At 38.7% G+C, this 22,208-nt stretch overlaps 1 pseudogene; it reads right to left on the minus strand.

The window, feature by feature from the left end:
- Positions 1-186: 186 nt before the first annotated feature.
- On the minus strand, positions 187-20,114 carry LOC132608197 (scarecrow-like protein 9; annotated as a pseudogene).
- Positions 20,115-22,208: the final 2,094 nt, after the last annotated feature.

Consider the following 22,208-nt stretch of genomic DNA (forward strand, 5'->3'; position numbering starts at 1 on the left):
CTGTTAGGCCTTCCGTTAAGTGGACTATATGTGATCAACTTTAATAAATCTAAAGGATTATGTGCTTCGAACTTACAGCTTTTTTCATATGGTCGGATTGAACTGGGAAGGGATCTCATTGCATCTAATTCTGCATCTGTGCTATTTGACAGTTAACACACCCTTTGACAGCCTAAATAAAGGATATCTAAAATTTCTCTCTTCTCATAATGCAAATCCAAATGATGCATAAAGAAACGAAACAAACAAAATACAAGTCGGATTCGTACTGAAACTTTCAGGTTCACGACAATACTACATAGACGGAAACACAGTATGGCAATGATTATGTTCTAGTCATTCAACTTCATCATCTTTGCCAAGAATACAGACGGAAACCTGAGAACATGGTAAACGGGTAAGGAGACTTCTGTTGTGGAATTCTCCAAATATATGGTAACTTTAGTTTCATGAAAAAGCTTACCTTGCATGTTTCTTAAGTAGGTGTCCAACAAGATAGGGCATAGATTATTCTCCCTTTCCATCCCATCAGTAGCCACTGGTCATCATCTTTGACTACAAAGCCTTTGTGATAGCTCGACCTCACCTTATCTATTGCCCTATTCATGATCTCCCGTTCAAAAGGTATCTGTAAACATTGCCCTCAGATTACGGCTTTGCTACTGCTTATAGGCAGGGGCGGATCTATGTGGAAGGGTGGGATGTCAAGGCACCCGGACGCCTCGGATGAAACTTTGTATATAGGTGTATATATATAAGAAATAGAGTATATAAAGATCTTGCCACCCAGAATAACAAATGAGGCGATAGTGCCACTGGCAAATGACATAACATGCCACAAAATTGATGGGAGTTCGAATCTGGTCTGCAACACTTACTTTTTGCTTCATCTTTTGTTGGCTTGTTGCGAGAGTTCATTTTTTGTCTTCTTCTAAAATCTTTTTACTTGCTATTCTATATTAATCCAAATTGACTTTATTTTGCTATAATTAGTTCTTGACATTTTTTTCTTCCTCTTTCTTTACATACTAATTTCCTCTTTCTTTACATACTAATTTCTTGATACGCCCGTTGTGTGCGCATCAAATATTCTTGAGTACTAAATTTTAAAACATCACACGAATATTAATGAGTACAAAATTTTAAAACATCACACAAGTAGTAATAAAACTTTTAAATAGCAAATTATAAATAGTTAAATAAGTTTTGAAGTTTTAAAATATGATGAATATTGATTATGTTAGTGTTTTTAAATTTCAAGGTTATTTTGAATTTTTACCGACATTTCCGCTAATTGAAAATAACTAGATTGAAAAGCTACAATTCTTTATTATTTCTCAACTATATATCTGCAACAACACACAAAGGTAATGGAGTATGAATATATAGAGGTAACGATATTAGATGATTTATATAGGTTGTAATTTTTAACGTGGAAAATCTTTTTCTTTCTACCCGTTTTAGAGAATAAGGCCTCTTATTCCAAATTTAAAAAGTTGGAATGCTTAGAGATTTTTAATCTCAGGAGTATCTAAAAGAGAACATTACTAAACAAATCTACATATTAAATCGATTTCTCTATATAAATCGATAAAGATAAATAACTCGAACTGTAGCTTAAAATTGATCAAACTGACCCATTTACCCTATTTGGACGGTGTGTGTTACACCCCTCGTGTCCGTAGTGGTAGAACCTATGGTTTCCTAGTCGGGTATGCCCTTGGAATAGAGACCCGAGCCCGAGTTTGGTGGTAGAAAATGGCTTATCCCATGTACAAGGGTACCAATAGATATTCCTGGCAATTTATAGAGTTAAAAGTTGAGTCAATCAAGTCGACGCGATCGGAACTGAATCAGAAAAATCTGCAGAACACCAGTCATTGTCGATGGGTCATCGACATGCTCGACGGACCGTCGATGTGCGGCGTCCACAGGATTCCACAGCCTTGCATCTGCAGGCGCAGGTCGATGAGGCAAGTCAACGGACCGTCAACATGTCGACGAGACGCCGACCCGCTCGTCGAACTGGACGCTGTAGCCTTTTTGGCTTCCAAGTATAAATAGGTGGTCCACGACACTATTTCATATTTTCCTCCTTCCAAAATCAGAAAAACCCTAAAATATTCTCTTCCAATATTTTCCATCATATTAGTGAAGATTTGACAAGACCCGGACCTCGTAAACCCGAGATGGTGAAGAGGAAGGTTGCTTCTTGGGTTTCTTCAAGGTTGTAAAGTTTGGGGAGTTGAAGTTGGAGTGATTCTTTGGATTCTTGACCCCTCAAGGTATGTACATGATTTCTACCCTTATATTTAAGTTGGTTATCAAGAGTTTAGTGATGTTAAGTGAAGAGAAGGTAATTGTGGAAGTGTTAAGTTGATGAAGAGCAATGTAGTGATATAGGGTTATTTTAAGAGATGATTGGAAATGGGTTTACGTATATTTAGATATATATATATATATATATATATATGTGTGTGTGTGTGTGTGTGTGTGTGTGTGCGCGCGCGCGCGTTGTCATTGTTGATGTGAGTATTGTAGTTGATGTGGGATCGAATGAGAAGTTAGAGAGTTGTCAGCTTACGAGGAAATTATTGTCTATAGTCCGTTGAACTTTATACGCATTTGAGGATGGCTAGTAAGCAAAGAAAATAGCCTAATTAAGCCCTATGTTATCTTAATTGTAGACTTGCAAGTTCAAGAGGTAGAAGTTGGGTGATTGCGTATACTTCTAGGTATGTTAAGGCTAACCTTTCCTTCTTTTGACATGATCCCATGATATGATCCAACAAGTGAGTAAGCGAGATTCCATATTACTCTACTCTTAGAAGTATTAGGAGTACTTCAGTCTTTGATGTTCATTTACCCCATTTATGAGTAATCCTTATGTTCATGGGTCCAGTCTTATGTAGCCAGTTCTGTGCATACAGTTTATTCATGCATTACATTTATTATATATTATGTATATTGACCCGTGACTAGAATGCATTATATACGCACACATATCAGGCGTTATATACGCGAATATTAGATATATGTAAAGTATGAGGAGAGATATAGGCGTTATATACGCATTACTACTATGATGATGATATTGATTATGGCCACATAGGAGCCAATATGATATGACGAGATGCCATCGAGGCTTACAGGCGTTATATACGTACATACATCAGGCGTTATATACGCACTCATATAGATGCACAACCATCATTGATAGGTATGAGCATGCATATTATGTGCCCACAGAGGCATTGTCAGTTACGCAGATTTATGCAGATTTAGGCAGATACTATTTCATACAAGATCACGCAGTCAGTCATTTCAGTTATGAGTTCAGATCTTATCCATGATTCTTATGTTTATATATTGTTCTTATGCCTTACATACTCGATACATTATCCGTACTGACTCCCCGTTGCTCAGGGGGCTGCGTTCATGCCCGCAGGTACAGGGAGACAGACAGGTGGTCTAGCTCAGTAGGATCTCTAGATCTAGCAGCGGTCAGTACGCTCCATTTGATCCGGAGCTACAGTCAGTTTTGGTATGCCCCTTTTTGGATGTGTACATATGGTTATGACTTGGCCCTGTCCCGTCTTTTCTACAACTTTTATTCCAGTAGAGGCCTGTAGACAGTTGTATGTAGTAGTCAGATGATGTAGCCTTGTCGGCTTCTATTCTTTTTTGTACAGTTTATGTAGCAGCCTAGCCGGCTCGCACTGTTCTTCCGCATGTTGTGTATGTGTATGTTGATTGTATAGAGTTCTGATGTTTCCCTCTTACAAGAGTAGTTTAAGCGATTTATAGGCTTTTGATGTTCAGTATGTTTCAGTTACCTGTTCAGGGGTATTTAGTCGCTAGAGGTCAGATCCCCGTCACGGCTCACCGGTTTGGGTCGTGACAGAAGTGGTATCAGAGCAGTTTCGTCCTAGGGTTGTCTACAGACCGTGTCTAGTAGAGTCTTGTTTATGGGCGTGTTGTGCACCACACTTATAAACAGGAGGCTATATGACATTTAGGACGATGTCATTCCTTCTCTCTTAGATTGTGCGATAGAGTCCTGTGTTAAGCGTTCGCTTCTGATGAATTGTTCTGATTTCAGCGATGCCTCGCAAGAAAGCTACAGCTGCCCAGAAGAGCAAGAGGGTGGCCGGTGAGGCCACTAGTCGTACTCGGCAGGCCACGAGGGCCTAGGATGAGATTTAGAGTGAGAGGCCATCTAAGATATCGCATACCCCGCCTCCAGCACCAGCCCCAGTTCCTCAGCCGGATACAGAGGCCCAGGATGTACGGGATGCTGCACTGTTGTTGACCAGATTAGTAGTCGCCCAGAAACAGTGGTAGGGAGTTGGTGTTGACCCAGCAGATAGGGCCAGTAGTTCGAGGGTTAAGACTTTCCTTGGGTTAGGTCCTCCTGAGTTTTCTGTGGTAAAGCAAAACATGGACCTCCAGGATTTCATTGATGGTATGCAGAGGACCTTAAGGGTTATGCACGCGGATGAGGTTGAGTCAGTAGAGTTGGCTTCATATAGACTCCGGTATATTTCGATACAGTGGTATCAGGCATGAGAGTTATCTAGGGGAGAAAATGCCCCCCAGCAGTGTGGCGAGAGTTCTCAGATGCTTTCCTTCGCCATTATTTGCTTCCAGAGGTCTGACGGGCCCGAGCACACAGGTTCCTACGTATTGAGCAGGGCAGTATGAATGTGCAAGAGTATTGTGTACACTTCGATTCCTTGGCTACGTATGCCCCATCTATGGTGGCTGAGATGGAGGATAATTTTCATCGCTTCGTGGCTGGGTTAGAGCCACACTTGATAGAGGAGTGTACGACTGCTGCATTACAGCCAGGCATAGACATCTCCCATATACAGGCATATGCATAGAATTTGGAGGATGGTAAACGCCAGCGGAGGATAGAGCGTGAGCGTGACCGAAGCCGTGGTAAGAAGGCTAGATCTTTTGATATGGTTAGTGAGTTCAGGGGAGGACAGAGACAACAACATTCCAAGTATTCTTATCAGTCGATAGGGAATGCACCTCCACGGTTTCCAGGTCCGAGATTTGACCGGTCTTCTTATTCCAGAGTGGGCCAGAGTTCTAGAGCGTCAGGTTCTCAGTACCGACCAGAGTCATGCCAGATGAGGCCCCCTTTGCCGCGATGTACTCAGTGTGGCAAGTTACATACAAGCCAGTGTCGGTTAGGTTTAGATATTTTCTATGCTTGTGGACAGCCAGGCCACAGGATGAAGGAGTGCCCGATGAGGGTCGGTTTAGGTATGGTTCAGCCTACAGGGTCTGTGGCTGGTAGACAGGACCGCAAGACGTCTCCTGATGTTGTTACAAGTATATTATCAGTTTCCTCCCACGATATTTATGCACTGATTGACCCAGGTTCCACTTTATCGTGTATTACTCCTTTTGTTTCCGGTAAGTTTGGGATAGCGCCCGAGTTGATTAAACCTTTTGAGGTGTCTACGCCAATTGGTGATCAGGTTATAGCTAGGTGAGTATACCGAGACTGTGTTGTTATAGTTTGTGACCGCCATACCGTAGCAGATCTAATTGAGTTAGATATGATTGATTTTGATGTTATCATGGGCATGGACTGGTTAACTTCTTGTTACGCTAATGTTGATTGTAAGGCAAAGATGGTTCGATTCCAGTTTCTAGGTGAGCCAGTCCTAAAGTGGAAGGGAAATGCTGTTTCGCCTAGAGGTAGGTTTATTTCCTACCTTAAGGTAGAGAAGATGATCAGAAAATGGTATATTTTTCACCTAGTTTGAGTTCAAGATGTGCAAACAGAGTCGCCGAATCTTCAGTTTGTTCCTGTGGTTAATGAGTTTCCAGAAGTGTTTCTAAATGAGCTTCCAGGCATTCCCCCAGAGAGGGAGATTCATTTTGCTATTGACTTATTTCCAGACACTCAAGCAATATCTATCCCTCCTTATAGGATGCACCTGCGGAGTTGAAGGAACAGTTGAAAGATTTGCTCGAGAAGGGATTTATCAGGCCCAGTACATCGCCGTGAGGAGTGTCGGTACTATTTGTAAGAAAGAAGGATGACTCTTTGTGAATTTGTATTGATTACAGGCAATTGCATAGGGTGACTGTAAAGAATAAGTATCCACTCCCGAGGATCGATGATTTGTTCGATCAGTTACAAGGCGCTAAATATTTCTCGAAGATAGACTTGAGATCAGGATATCACCAGGTCAGGGTCAAGGAAGAGGACATTCCTAAGACGACATTCCGGACTAGATATGGCCACTATGAGTTTCGTGTTATGTCATTCGGGCTAACTAATGCCCCAACTGTATTCATGGATCTGATGAATCGTGTATTCGGGCCTTTTCTAGATTTGTTTGTGATTGTGTTTATAGATGATATTCTGGTTTATTCACCGTCAGAGGCCGATCATGCAGAACATCTGCGGATAGTGCTTGGAATTCTTCCAGGTAAAGAGTGGTATGCCAAGTTTTCTAAGTGTGAGTTCTGGTTGAACTCTGTGGCTTTTCTGGGTCACATTATTTCATAAGAAGGCGTTAAAGTGGATGCCCAGAAGATTGAGGCTGTGAAGAAATGCCAAGGTGTCACACCCCGTTTTAACCGGGTAGATTTAAGGGTATGACGTATTGGTGATTCCTATTTATTTCGTTTTAAGGAGTCGCCACCTAATTAATTTAACGGTGAATTAGGACACCTAGATGTTAACTAAGGTAAAGTTAAAACTAAACCTCCGTTAATAGTCTGCTTAACCAGTGTGATTCTAGGTAAGGGCTCTATATTATCCTAAAGGGAAGGGTTTAGGCATCCTTTAGAATCCGTTAACTTACGGTTATCCGATCAAACTTAGGTTAATTAATTGAGAGTAAAATATAATGTTTAAATTTAAAAATGGAAAATAGTATTAGTGAAAATAAGATTTACAGAAAATATAATATAAAAGAAAACTTAAAATGCCATTTTTTTTTAAAATAGGACTGATAAATATTGCTAAGACTTTAAATGAAAATAATAATGATGTTGTTTGAAATAATACCTGTAGAAAATATAATGTATTGCATAAAAGAAGATTTTAAAGGTTATTTAAAATAAAATTTGGACATGCTAAAACCTTGATTGAAAATGTAATAATGTTCTTGAAAATAAGACTTGCAAAAATATAACTCGCAGAATGTGAACTTTAGAGAAAATTTGTATTATATCAATATGATGATGTAAAATACCTAAACTTATTTTCTTTAAAATGTGATGGATAGGGTATGAGTTTTCGTTCTTTTATATTAACTGTACTTGACTAAAAGAAGTAGATTATTGGATAAACTTTGGAAAAATTATTCATAGAATGTATTTGAACTTATATTTGCTTATTAGTGATGTTTTGAAATTTCTGGGATAGTGAGCATGAAATGTGATTCTTTTAACTCAATATATAAACTCATGCTATTTTGCAAATCAATTATGCTAAATAAAATAAATATTAGACATTATAAATTTATGGAATTAATTGTTAGTTTCCTTGGACTAACTACCCATTACTTAAACTAACCCCACTGATTTTGCTAAGATTCATCTAAGTTAAGAAAACAAAAAAAAACAAAGTAAAGGGTCAGTCAAATAATACAAGTTAACTGCACAGGAAATAAGATAAAGGCACAAAATAAATTAATAGGCTCAGCCCATTTTGGGCTGCTGTGATCATGCAAGCTGTTGGGCTTAGCCCCGATATCCTCTTATAATAGCTGTTGTGGACTGTTTCTGCTATTGGGCCGTGGCCCAGCAACTGATGAGGGCTGACTCGACAAATTTCGTTGGGCTTTTAGCCCAACATTGAATGCGGAAGAAGAACGAGTCCCTCGGACTCGTATTGCGATGGTCATGCATAAAAAATGAAAAGAACGGATTAGTAAAGTGAAGATATACAAGAAAATAATACCCGATACAGGCGATATACACTGAAATATATAAACACATGTACATCCGCCTATATATAGTTTATTCACAGTAGCTTAACGCAGCCAAGGGGACAGAAAATAGTAATGAACATGATGTACACCATGTTAAGCATGTATCAAGCTACACATAGATTTTGCTTGATTCCTATTGAGTTCATAACATGATGACGTCAACAGATAATCATCATGAATGTGCATTTCATAATTCTGAATCAAACAAACAATGCTTCGTCCTAAAAATAAGAGCAAATAGAGGACACACACAGAGGAATAATTCGGAAAAAGTGGACATGAGTAAGTGAAGGGAACCTGGATTTAAGCAAACATATAAACAAGACTAAAAAAATTATATCAAAACCAATGTTTCATCTCACGTTGTTTTGGACTAATTCGGACAGATCCCTAACAGGGAAGTAATATGCTAATATCCAGGGAACTATCAAAAGCGAAGCTTACACATAGTCACAGAATTCGGATTCGTAACCTCACTATCACACTTAAACAGAATAGGTAACTTAAGAGATAACACACAACTATAGAAGACGATAATTAGACAACAAAAAAATGGACAGAGCATGTAGAAACTAGAACAACCAGGGGAAGTACCAGAACAATGGCATTGCATAGGCATAAGGAGAGAAAACTGAGATTATGGGATATGCAGCGAGGCATCACACAACAATATAAAATATATGTGGCATGTAGAGGGAGCCAGCTCGCCTTAGATATGGGCAGAAAACATCTGGACGCGATCTGGTATTTCGAATAAAAAAATACATACCATGCTTTGAATTTGAGAATGACATGGAAACCATGACACCAAAAACAGTCCGATACAGCATATGTATTATTGAGATTTCAAGTCACAGTCCGAGTTTTCAAAGATATAGTACGAGGATTCCAATTATATAAGAATTAACACAAAGACAGGCCCCAGAAGAAGCTGCCCACACATCAACAATCTATCATGGAACCCATCTAAACAACCAAATAGGTCGCTATGGCCCTCATAGCACATTCAATTTTGCGGAGACACCACACAACATAAGTTCGACTTTCAGGTGGTCCATGAGCTAGTCCTAGCCGCGTTAATATTATGGGATTCCCAAATCATCATGAATAATGACTAAACAATGATAACTGTGTAAATAGCAAACTAACAAGATTACTTTATCATATTTAACTAAACAACTCATGATAACTATTCAAATAAGCAGCAAACCAGCAATATTAGCACTCGTCATGTTCCAACCCAACAACTTACCACAACTATCTACGAAAGCAGTAAACGAAAAAAAGTTGACACTAATCACATTTTAAACAAACAGGTTACCACAGCTATTTGAATAAACGGCAAGCTAAACAGGGTTAAGAACAGAATGGTCACACATGAGACTTCATTTTGCTATAATCTCACCCGAAGTTTGGATATAAGCTTAAACAGGATTCATGGCAAGACTACACTACCACAATGATATGGGCAAAGCATGTAGACTTCTTAATCATATATTTTTCCAAACTTGAACATTTACCATAAACATAACTTACTTGAGTGCAATATACTTAAACTATTCATCAAACTAGGATTATTAGAGGACAAAGATGATCAGAGACCTCAACAGATTTCACAGATTACCCAATGAGTTCATAGGTATGATCATGACACACAATCAAACAGGACTCAATCGAAACAACTTATAGACTAGATTGAACCATATTAAACATCCCACTGATTCAAACCAAATTCCAACCGAAACACAAGACTTGCCATCATTTTGATTGGCCAGAGTTTATAACAAGGATTTGGCTAAACTATGACATACTGAGAGTCAACATAGCGCATATTCAAGTAGGAGACATTTAGTTTATACTAACCCAAACGGAACATGATAGACACGATAATAGTGGCTAACTAATCAAACTGATTTAACAAAAACACTTAGAACATATTGTATACACTACTGACTTGGCTATTCCAACGACATGTTGTCACATTAAAATCATATCTGACCAACAGAAGAAACAGTAGTTTGGGTAAACATTTCTATTACTTATTTAAGATAAAGAAACATGCTTATACAGGCGAATAACTGAATTAAACTAAATTTGAACTAAACTAACAACTAAGCAGGTACGAACTACTAGACTAACTATAAGCAAAGCTAATGACGAATCAACATGTAGCTAGATCAGCCTAAACTAATATGAACATATAACCCATATACATCACTAAAACTGAAATTAAGCTAACTAAGGAAGGGTTGTTTATATACTTAACTACACTAAATTATCATACATGAACATGCTTAAATACACAAACAGACTAACACAGAAACCGACTTCTCTATCGAACTAGAATAACTTAGCTAAAACTAACATACTTGAATTATGGAACAACAAACTAAAATAACACAGAACAACAAAAAGTGCAACAGAAATAAAAAGGGGAATGGAGAATTACCTTCTTCGGGTGCAGCGAAGTGGGTACAGGGGTTTCGATATCTACCTCGAAGACTACCAAATCCGAGCTTGCGAGGCTCGGATTCACAACAACAACAAAACAAACGAATACGAACTGAACTAGTATTCTTGACCCAATATTGAAATAAGATTACGATTGCTGAAGAAAACTGATTTTTTAAGGAATTCTACGCGGTTAAAGGGCTTGTATTTTAGAGACTTTTTTCGGGATTTCAAAGAAAACAAAAGAAAACTTATTTCAGAACTTAATTTTTCCAGGGGTTTTTCTGTGATTCAAAAAAAGCTACAAAATAGGGGGGGTTTTTTTGGGGGTTCAGGAACTGTGATCCTTCGATCCTTTCCTGCGATTCTAACCCTACTATTTATGGGGATTTGGGAGTTCTTTTGAGTTGAAGAAAAAAGAGAGTGGAGCGGGGGGACAAGACGAATGGGGAACAGAGGGAAATGGGAGTGGGGTAGGCGGCTGTGGTGGCGGGGAACAGGGAATAGTGGGTGACAGAGGAGCGTGGAGGGAGAGAAAGAGGGAGAAAGGAGGAGGAAAAGGGAAAGGGAGCGGGAGAGAGAGAGTGAGGGAGGCGGCGATGAGGGTGAAGGGGAAAGAAAGAGAAGGAAAGGTTTTTAGGGTAAAAGAATAAGGAAATGGGGTTGGACCGGGTCGGGTAACGTGGGTAATGGGCTGGATCAATTTTTGGGCTGGGTATTAAATGAATGGGCTGGTCCGAAGTGTTGGTTAATTCTTTGGGCTAAGATGAATTAAATTGGGCTGGTAAATTAAAATGTGGACTGATTTATGAATTGGTCCGAAAATAGTATGGGTTGATTGGGATACTGCGTTTAAATAAAGACCTACTTAAATAACTTGCGTTAAAATATTACGTAACATAAAATATGCAATTATTAGTGCTCAGATAAAAAATGGCGTTGTAATAGCCGTGCAATAATATTTTGAAAATCCACAGTAAATAAACACTATTATTTAATTATGCAAAGATAAATGTGATGCGTGTGCGTAAGCTGGTAAAATACCGAAATGATAAAAATTGTGAATTATAATAATAATAATAATAATAATAATAATAATAATAATAATAATAATAATAATAATAATAATAATAATAATAATAATAATAATAATAGTAATAATAATAATGATGGCTAGTAACTGTAATAGAATAATGAAATGCCGGTATTGATAAAAGGCTAATAATTATAGTAAAATATAAATATATATTTTTTAATTTTTCCAAAATATTAGAAGCGTAAATAGGTATTTCGGAGGAGAGGCGGGACAAAATTGGGTGTCAACACAAGGTCCACAGCACTAACAGAGATACGTAGTTTCTTGGGCTTGGCAGGTTATTATAGGAGGTTCGTAGAAGTATTTTCCTCTCTTTCAGCCCCATTGACCAAATTAACTCAGAAATCAGCTAAGTTCCAATGGACAAATGCTTGTGAGCAGAGTTTTCAGACGTTGAAGGATAAGCTAACTTCAACACCAGTTTTGACTCTTCCAGAAGGAGCAGAGGGCTGTGTGGTATATTGTGATGCTTCATGTGTTGGATTGGGCTGTGTTTTGATGCAGCATGGTAGGTTTGTCGCTTATGCTTCTAGACAGTTGAAGAAGAACGAGAAGAATTATCCAACCCATGATCTTGAGTTAGCGGCAGTGATTCAAGCCTTGAAGATATGGAGGCACTACTTAGACGGTGTCCATGTTGATATCTATAATGACCATAACAGTCTCCAGTACATCTTTACGCAGAAGGACTTGAACTTGTGTCAGCGGCGATGGTTGGAAAGGTTAGAAGATTATGATGTGGATATTCTGTATCATCCCGGGAAGGCTAATGTAGTAGCCGATGCCCTCAGTCGTAAATCTATAGGTATTTTGTCTCACGTGTCGCCAGAGAGAAGAGAAATGGTCTGTGAGGTTCATCGATTAGCTAGCCTCGGAGTCCGATTGATAGATTTAGGTGATGCAGGAGTTATTGTTCAAGACACAGCGGTATCATCCTTGGTAGTAGAAATAAAAGAGCGTCAATATGAGGATCCTGTTCTAGTTCATTACTGAGATACAGCCTCTCAGAAAGAAAAGACACCCTTTGTGATCACAGATGATGGAGTACTCAGGTATCGAGGTAGATTGTGTGTCCCTAGTGTTGCAGGACTCCGTCAGCAGATTATGGGAGAGGCACATTACTCCCACTATTCTATTCATCAAGGCTCAACAAAAATGTACTAAGATCTCAAAGAAGTTTATTGGTGGGATGGTATGAAAAGAGATATAGCAGAATTTGTCGCTCAGTGTTCAAATTGTCAGCAGGTCAAAATAGAGCACCAGAAGCTTGGAGGTCTATTGCAGGCTATGAAGATTCCGACATGGAAATGGGAGGTAATTAATATGGTCTTTATTACAGGGTTGCCCCATACTCAGCAGAAGTGTGATTCGATATGGGTCATAGTTGATAGGCCTACAAAGTCAGCTCACTTTCTGCCTGTCAGAACTACTTATGCGGCCGAGGATTATGTAAAGATTTACCTTAAGGAGATTGTAAGACTTCATGGTGTTCCTTTAGCCATTATTTCAGATAGGGGAGCATAGTTCACAACTAAATTCTAGAAATTTTTTCAGCAGAGATTGGGGACTCAGGTGAGTCTTAGTACGGCGTTTCACCCCCAGATAGATGGACAGGCGGAGCGTACCATACAGACCCTCGAGGATATGCTTAGTGCTTGTGTACTTGACTTTCAAGGTAGTTGGGATGATCATTTGCCTCTTATCGAGTTCGCGTATAACAACAGTTACCATTCCAGTAGTCAGATGGCTCCTTATGAGGCCTTATATGGGCGGAGATGCAGATCGCCCATAGGGTGGTTCGATGTCGAGGAGAATCAGTTACTAGGCCCATACTTAATTCAGCGGGCAGTTGATAAGATGAAAGTGGTTAGAGAGAGGTTGCTAATAGCTCAGAGCCGACAGAAATCCTATGCGGATAATCGATGACGTAAACTAGAGTTCGAGAGGGGCGACTGGGTGTTCCTGAAAGTTTCGCCTATGAAGGGAGTGATGAGGTTTGGTAAGAAGGGAAAGTTGAGCCCTCGATATGTTGGGTCATATAAGATCCTTCGTATAGTGGGTACAGTAGCATATGAGCTAGAATTGCCTTCTGAGTTAGAATCGGTACATCCAGTATTTCATGTATCAATGTTTCGTAAGTGTATCAGAGATCCTTCAAGAGTGATACCAGTGAATGTGTCACGACCCGGCTAGGGGCCATGACGGGTACCCGGGGCTAACCACCGAGCACCGCTCGTTCCTTTTACTTCTTAGACTTATTTAACAATCATTTACCCGATTCATGCTCAATTTATAATAAAAACCGTTTTCATTTAGAAACAAAATGCTTTCATACATATAAGCCCTTAGGCTAGCAAAAATACCATATATACATATACATAATAACCCTGCCATGAAACCACACGACCCACATCGAGTATCTACGAGCCTCTATGAGATGACATCTACAATTATACACAAAAGGATCATCATAGGCACCTCCGGGACAATGGAGGGCTTTCAATTAACTAGCAGCCTCTAAGAATCCGGAGCGAGATCTCCTCCCTGTCTACCTGTGGGCATGAACACAACGTCCAAAGAAAAAAGACGTCAGTACGAACATTGTACTGAGTATGTAAGGCAGGAATGAAATGAACAACATAATGGAAAGATCATGAGTCAAGAGACAAGGATATAACCTGCACAAATGTCATAGGCAATTACATTACTTACTTATATCACATTTTACATAATTATAGCACACATGTTAGTACATCTCATACATCATCGCACACATTGTCATATACATCATCGCATCATCATCTGTATCGTCACCCGCGTCCGGGTAACCCTCATATGCCGCCCACTAGTGGTGATCATGCCCGACCCTCTAGGCTCAGTGTAAACATAGCAGCCCGCATTCGCGGTGACATTCCCGGCCATGTAGGCGCGGTGGAAATCATAGCAGCCCGCATTAGCGGTGACATGCCCGGCCATATAGGCGCGGTGGAAATCGTATCATCACAACCTCAATCATACATATTATCATTATACATCTCTTGCCATAGCATCATATTATCATTTCTTAGTATTCCATAGTCGTATTACAAGTTAGTATCATTGATCATTTTACTATCATAGCATACGTTAAGCTTTAAGGCAACCACACTATGTCGGGGTGACATAAGGTCGTGAACCCCCGATGATATTATGGACATTTGCGATTATCATGCCTCGCCTTGAAGAAAATATAACATAAGGCGAGTGTTAACAATAATAACACCATTATCATGCTCATATGTGATTTCATACATAGAAGGACTCATAAGCTTCATCTTATCGGAGGATTGTGGAACTTCAAGGATTCATGCCTTTTTGAAAGAAGAGTTAAGCCTTACATACTTTTCGCGTTTAATAGATCTAGCGTTTGCTTATTCTCCTTCAATGTCGCGTCTCTACCTTCAAAAGAGGAGTCGTACTAACATTAGTCAATTAGCCATAAGAACGCACTACTATTCTAGAGAAAATTGGGCAGCACTTCCGTTGTTTATACTACTTTTTCCGTATTTTATATCAACTCCCAACATCTACAACACAACTCACAATATCGCAAGCAACAATCATCATTTATATACTTTAGGCAAAATCCACCATTTCTCTCCATACTTTAGGCAATCTCCTCTCTTTTGGGTTTTCTTGAATTAGATGCACTTGGGTTAGGTTTCATACACTTGGGTTCATGGATTTGGTGTTATTGATCATGGATTTCCCTTGAGTTCTCTTGTGGATGAGTGTTAGAGAAGGTTCTAGAGGTTTTCTTGGCCAAAAATGAAGAAAAAATATGATTTTGGACGAGTTGGGTATATTTAAAGTGGTCCAGAAATTTCTGGACCGACACAACATGCGGCACTCTTTGCGAAACGCAAAGCATGCTATGCAGGACGCATCTTGGGTCGCAAAGCTTGCCAGCTGACCAACTCTCACTGGCACACTTTTCGGTGGAACTGCGGAGCCGCATGTCGTACTTGCGAGCCGCATGTTGCGCCGCAAAGTGCACCAGAATGTGATATTTCGCCTCGAACTGTCTGTCGTAGAATGACCATAACTTTTGATCCCGATATGCTGTGAGGGCCCACGACCTATGGTTGGAAAGCTCTTTCAATTATCTACAACTTTCATTCTGTTGTGTTTTTCCCAAATTCCAACTTTATAATAGCGTTTTGGCCCCTTCAAACCAGATCATCCGAAAATGTTTCCTTAACTCGCCCCTTTTGGATGGCCTATGCCCATACTGGGCTTATGGGTCCTTCTTGAAACTTACTTAACACTTCATTACCAATATAAGAGACTTTATAATTCTTCTCCAAAATGTCATTGAGACATCATTAATTCGATACTCGTACTTTCCCTTTGTCAGTCAACTCACCGTGCACGAACGAAAATTTTTCCGAGGTGTAACAAAATGACATCCAGGTGACCGAGAAATTATCATACGAAGGAGTTCCAGTGGCTATATTGGACAGACAGGTCCGTCGGTTACGGACCAAAGATGTAGCTTCGGTTAAAGTCTTGTGAAGGAATAAGAATGTTGAGGAAGTGACTTGGGAAGCGGAAGAGGCAATGAAGATTGAGTACCCGCATTTGTTCCCAGCAGTATAAGAGGTTCAGTCTGAGGCATTATCTCCCCCAGGTATTATTTCATTTCAGTTGTCGTGATTGGTCGTGTGAGGCCATGGCATTGTTTGTTATAGTATGTGGCCCTCTGTGGCATTATTTTGGGTTGTTGCGTGCAGGGTAGATTGGTATAAGTACAGGGAAAACTCTGCCAAAATTTTTATAACCAAGGATTGTTCGAACATTCGAGGACGAATATTCCTAAGGGGTGGCGAATGTTACACCCCTCGTGTCCGTAGTGGTAGAACCTATGGTTTCCTAGTCGGGTATGCCCTTGGAATAGAGACCCGAGCCCGAGTTTGGAGGTAAAAAATGGCTTACCCCGAGTACAAAGGTACCAGCAGATATTCCTGGCAATTTATAGAGTTAAAAGTTGAGCGAATCAAGTCGACGCGATCGGAACTGAATCAGAAAAATCTGCAGAACACCAGTCATTGTCGATGGGTCATCGACATGCTCGACGGACCATCGATGTGCGGCATCCACAAGATCCTGCAGCCTTGTATCTGCAGGCGCAGGTCGACGGGGCAAGTCGACGGACCGTCGACATGTCGACGAGACGTCGACCTGCTCGTCAAACCGGACGCTGTAGCCTTTTTGGCTTCCAAGTATAAATAGGTGGTCCACAACCCTATTTCATATTTTCCTCCTTCCAAAATCAGAAAAACCCTAAAATATTCTCTCCCAATATTTTCCATCATATTAGTGAAGATTTGACAAGACCCGGACCTCGTAAACCCGAGGTGGTGAAGAGGAAGGTTGCTTCTAGGGTTTCTTCAAGGTTGTAAAGTTTGGGGAGTTGAATTTGGATCGATTCTTGGGATTCTTGACCCCTCAAGGTATGTACATGATTTCTACCCTTATATTTAAGTTGGTTATCAAGAGTTTAGTGATGTTAAGTGAAGAGAAGGTAATTGTGGAAGTGTTAAGTTGATGAAGAGCAATGTAGTGATATAGGATTGTTTTAAGAGATGATTGGAAATGGATTTACGTATATTTTGATATATATATATATATATATATATATATATATCTGTGTGTGTGTGTGTGTGTGTGTGTGTGTGTGTGTGTGTGTGTGTGTGCTGTCATTGTTGATGTGAGTATTGTAGTTGATGTGGGATCGAATGAGAAGTTGGAGAGTTGTAAGCTTACGAGGAAATTATTGTCTATAGTCCGTTGAGCTTTATACGCATTTGAGAATGGCTAGTAAGCGAAGTAAATAACCTAATTAAGCCCTATATTATCTTAATTGTAGACTTGCAAGTTCAAGAGGTAGAAGTTGGGTGATTGCGTATACTTTAAGGTATGTTAAGTCTAACCTTTCCTTCTTTTGGCATGATCCCATGATATGATCCAACAAACGAGTAAGCGAGATTCCATATTACTCTACTCTTAGAAGTATTAGGAGTACTTCAGTCTTTGATGTTCATTTACCCCATTTATGAGTAATCCTTATGTTCATGGGTCCAGTCTTATGTAGTCAGTTTTGTGCATACAGTTTATTCATGCATTACATTTATTATATATTATGTATATTGACCCATGACTAGAAGGCGTTATATACGCACACAAATCAGGCGTTATATACGCGAATATTAGATATATGTAAAGTATGAGAAGAGATATGGGCGTTATATACGCATTACCACTATGATGATGATATTGATTATGGCCACATAGGAGCCAATATGATATGACGAGATGCCATAGAGGCTTACAGGCGTTATATACGCACATACATCAGGCGTTATATACTCACTCATATAGATGCACGACCATCATTGATAGGTATGAACATGCATATCATGTGCCCACAGAGGCATTGTCAGTTACGTAAATTTATGCAGGTTTAGGCAGATACTAGTTCATACAAGATCATGCAGTCAGTCATTTCAGTTATGAGTTCAGATCTTATCCATGATTCTTATGTTTATATGTTGTTCTTATGCCTAACATAGTCGGTACATTATCCGTACTGACTCCCCGTTGCTCGGGGGGCTGCGTTCATGCTCGCAGGTACAAGGAGACAGACAGGTGGTCCAGCTCTGTAGGACCTCTAAATCTAGTAGTGGTCAGTACGCTCCATTTGATCCGGAGCTACAGTCAGTTTTGGTATGCCCCTTTTTGGATGTGTACATGTAGGTATGACGGGGCCCTGTCCCGTCTTTTCTACGGCTTTTATTCTAGTAGAGGTCTATAGACAGTTGTATGTAGTAGTCAGATGATGTAGCCTTGTTGGCTTCTATTCTTTTGTGTACATTTTATGTAGTAGCCTAGCCGGCTCGCACTGTTCTTCCGCATGTTGTGTATGTGTATGTTGATTGTATAGAGTTCTGATGTTTCCCTCTTACGAGAATAGTTTAAGCCATTTATGGGCTTTTGATGTTCAGTATGTTTCAGTTACGTGTTCAGAGGTGTTTGGTCGCTAGAGGTCAGACCCCCGTCACGGCTCATCGGTTTGGGTCGTGACAGTGTGGCACCCAGAACCTCCAAATCCTGTATCCGCCTCTGCTTATAGGTCTCTGGCCTTTCGACTCTTTCCCACCCCTTGTAAGCTATGACATTCTTGGCTTCCTTCCCAAATATCTCTCTCTCAATTAACATTCTTTGTGGAATCTCACGGGGTACAACAGTTTCTAGCATATCAAAAAGTGCAGAAAAGTGGAACAAGACTTCACCGAACCGTGTGACAAAAGTTGGAGCATTATAGGCCCCCATTGACAATCCCGTGGATGAAAATATCTGGGTTGACCTTCCTTATGAGATTGAGAACAATAGTTCTCGAATTCTCTTCTAATTCAGTCTCATCGTGCAAGTTTTTAGATCTACACAAACAATTGACAACAAGAAACTCATCCTTTTCAAGCTTTAGATCCTCAAGTGTAATGGTTTCTCATTTCTTTGCAGTTGCTTTGTACTCAAATGGAACATTAAAGCTCTCAGCATAATTAGCCAAACGGCGTCCTGTTTCCTCAATCCTTTCTCCTGGCCTTAAGCCAAATTGGGGAAACTCTATACCAGTAATGCGAAGCTTTGGTGGCCCACCTACTCTTGCTGTAATACATTGAATAAATGCAGGCCACTGAAAGCCATAAAGGATACCAAAGTCAATGATATGGACCCTCGTAGCGCTTTCTGCTTTTGTCAAGATCGTCTTGTTTGACATGAAATTCGAAATCTTCCAAAACAGGCACGATGCAAGACACAAATGATAGGCTTTCAAGAAATCAGCGGCTGATGTTCTTTTATCGATAAGGGCCTTATAAATATCGCTGTCAGCGCCAGTTAAGTGTGCTTCCAGACCATTCGCGAAGTAATGAGCCAATCTCTGGCTTCAAGTTAAGACGAACCCAATAGTTTTTGCTTAGACCTTATTTTTGTATTAGAAATCCATTAAATATGCATAAATATTTAATCCGGTTACTAAAAGGAATTGTGGGTTCAGTGGCAATTTCAGAACCCATAAACTTTGAACTCTAGCTTCGCCTTACGTAAGATTTAAGAAAAATAAAGAGGGTAGATAAAACATGCATCACTCTATCAATTCTACATTCCATAAGCAGCCGTAGTTAATGATTTCAGCATATAATTGAGCTCGCATATAAGAACGATGGTATTATTTCAAGATGAAGAATATGAAGGAAATGATAAAAGGACATATCTCAAACCTAAAAAGGAACAAGCCTTAGGGAACAGAGTGATAGATTGACTGGGAAAAATTTGGAAGAAGAGAGTTGAAATTGTAGAAATTTATGAGTCTTGGTCAGCTTACTAAAGAAATAGCAAATTATTGATCGTTATGAAAATGATTAGTTTACCTTTGTCAGCTTTCAAAACCAGATATTAAATGTTTGTTTCAACTTTAAATACTCCAATATTTTGTCTGCAGCTCCAGAAAAGTCATAGGAACAGGGAATCTCTTTTGCACTATGGCATATTGACATTTTTCTTAGTTGGTAATGGTTCTCGTGTTAAAAATACAATTAAATAAATAAAAATATTTTATATTCAAAATGGTGTTGGGATTCAACACTCAACGTTATTTATTTTTACTTATAAGAGTACCATACCAAATTCGTCACTTGAAACACAATGGCTTGCTTGTCGCACCTAATTCTTGTAGCACAACAATATAAGAAACTTTTGTAGCACTTATAATCTCATTGATTAGCATGACGAAAAATAAACTACTTTTGAGCACCAATATCATTAAAAAATGGGATTCGTGGGATTCATTCTCAAAAAGGAAAAGTTCCACCTAAATTATACTTCTAAATAATTACACCAAAGATCCAATATCTATAAATTCAGACTAAAAAAAAAAAAAGAGAGAGAGAATATTTTAAAGCTGTTATGTGGCTTATTTTGTCAGTATAATTCTTTTTAAGGAAAAGGTACACTATGTGGAACCCAATCGTTATTAGTCTTACTGTTAAACTAATAAAATAGTTTGCGCTTCGCGCGGTCATAAAAAAAAAAATATGCATTCGCTTTATGAAAGAAAACCACTTCTTTCATATTCTTTTTCCTTCTCTATATATTTTTATTTTTTTCTTTCTCTTCGTATTTCTTGATCTCCCTCTCAATTCTCCATTCATAAATAAGCTCCTGCTCTAGGAAATTTGCTATTTCCCTTCTGTGTTTTACTTTCTTTTTTGCTTCTTTTTTCATACTCTTTTCAACCATTCTTTTTATTACTTTTTTTTTCTAAAGAAAAAAGAAAGGGTAAACTGACTTTATCTTTAAGTCTAGGAAACAATATCAACAATCTTTCATCACAACTATTGTAAGCATAAGTTGCAAAAATTTATAGAACATGACAAAATCAATTTTTGAAACACAATAATTAATATTGCTCTTTGACCGTAAAATCAGTATTAGAATCCATCTATAACTTATCCGTGAACCAAGTAATCACCATATGTACAAAGGTAAAAAATTCATCAGTACTCGGTGTTTATACCAAGTTAATAGATGCATGATGTTTTTGCATATAGAAGTTTAACATGATTAACTAAATGCATTCTTAGCTCATTAAATCACTTAACTACAGTAAATTATATGATTTGGCATAAACATCGAGTGGATAAGTATTTAGCGAGTGCAATGCCACAATGATTATTGCTTATTCAAAACATTTGAAATCTGAGATAGAAACACAATTGGAGCGCATGAGTTTGTGAGCTGAATTTTAAAAGATACATGTACCACTCTACGCATATCTTGCACCTATAAGAAAGCATAAAATGATCATTAGTTGAAATGAAACAAATAGAAGATTTACACTTTATAAGAATTTAAGCTGAAAACAAAAAAGGGATGAAATCCACTTACTCGTATCAAAACAAGCTGAAAGATAAGTTTGTATATATAACATGTTCAAGATTTGATGCTAAAAACCCTTTGAACTTCCATAATTAAGAATGGAGTCTTCCCATTTTCCATACTGATTGAAAGAATGTGTTTGTGCTAATATTTCTACGTGGGCTTTCCAGTTCAAAATCAAACGGTTAGCTTTATTAGGCAGAGCAAAGATGAATCTTTATGGGAAACTAAATACTCAAAAATTAATAGGCAAGTAAATACTCAAGATTAATGGGTAAGTAACTGCACAATATGAAAGAAAAAACTGGCGACGTAACTTCTATTTGCTACCTTAAGTGATGTGCCATTTAGTTGTTGCAAAATGATTCATTCATCTGTGGAAGTAAAAACTTCAGCACATTTACCATAGTAAAGAGAGTTTAATGAGTAATTGGTGTTGTTTTCTTTTTTACATAGCACATAAATAGGAAAAAATAGGAAAAAAGCCAAAAAAAGGAGAAAAAAAGATAAATACTACTGGTGGCCATAGAAAGGTGTCACATCACCTTGTCTATGCCTAGCTTTATATTATATATAGATTCAATTTTTATATGTATATGAATTTAAAATAAATAAAAAGAATCAATTGGTTTGGAACATCCAAGAGGACACCTGATTCACGCTCTTTTCCATTTGTTATATTTAGACTATTTTTAAAACTATACTAGTAAAAT

This window comes from Lycium barbarum, chromosome 8, assembly GCF_019175385.1.
Source record: "Lycium barbarum isolate Lr01 chromosome 8, ASM1917538v2, whole genome shotgun sequence".
Lineage (NCBI taxonomy): Eukaryota > Viridiplantae > Streptophyta > Magnoliopsida > Solanales > Solanaceae > Lycium > Lycium barbarum.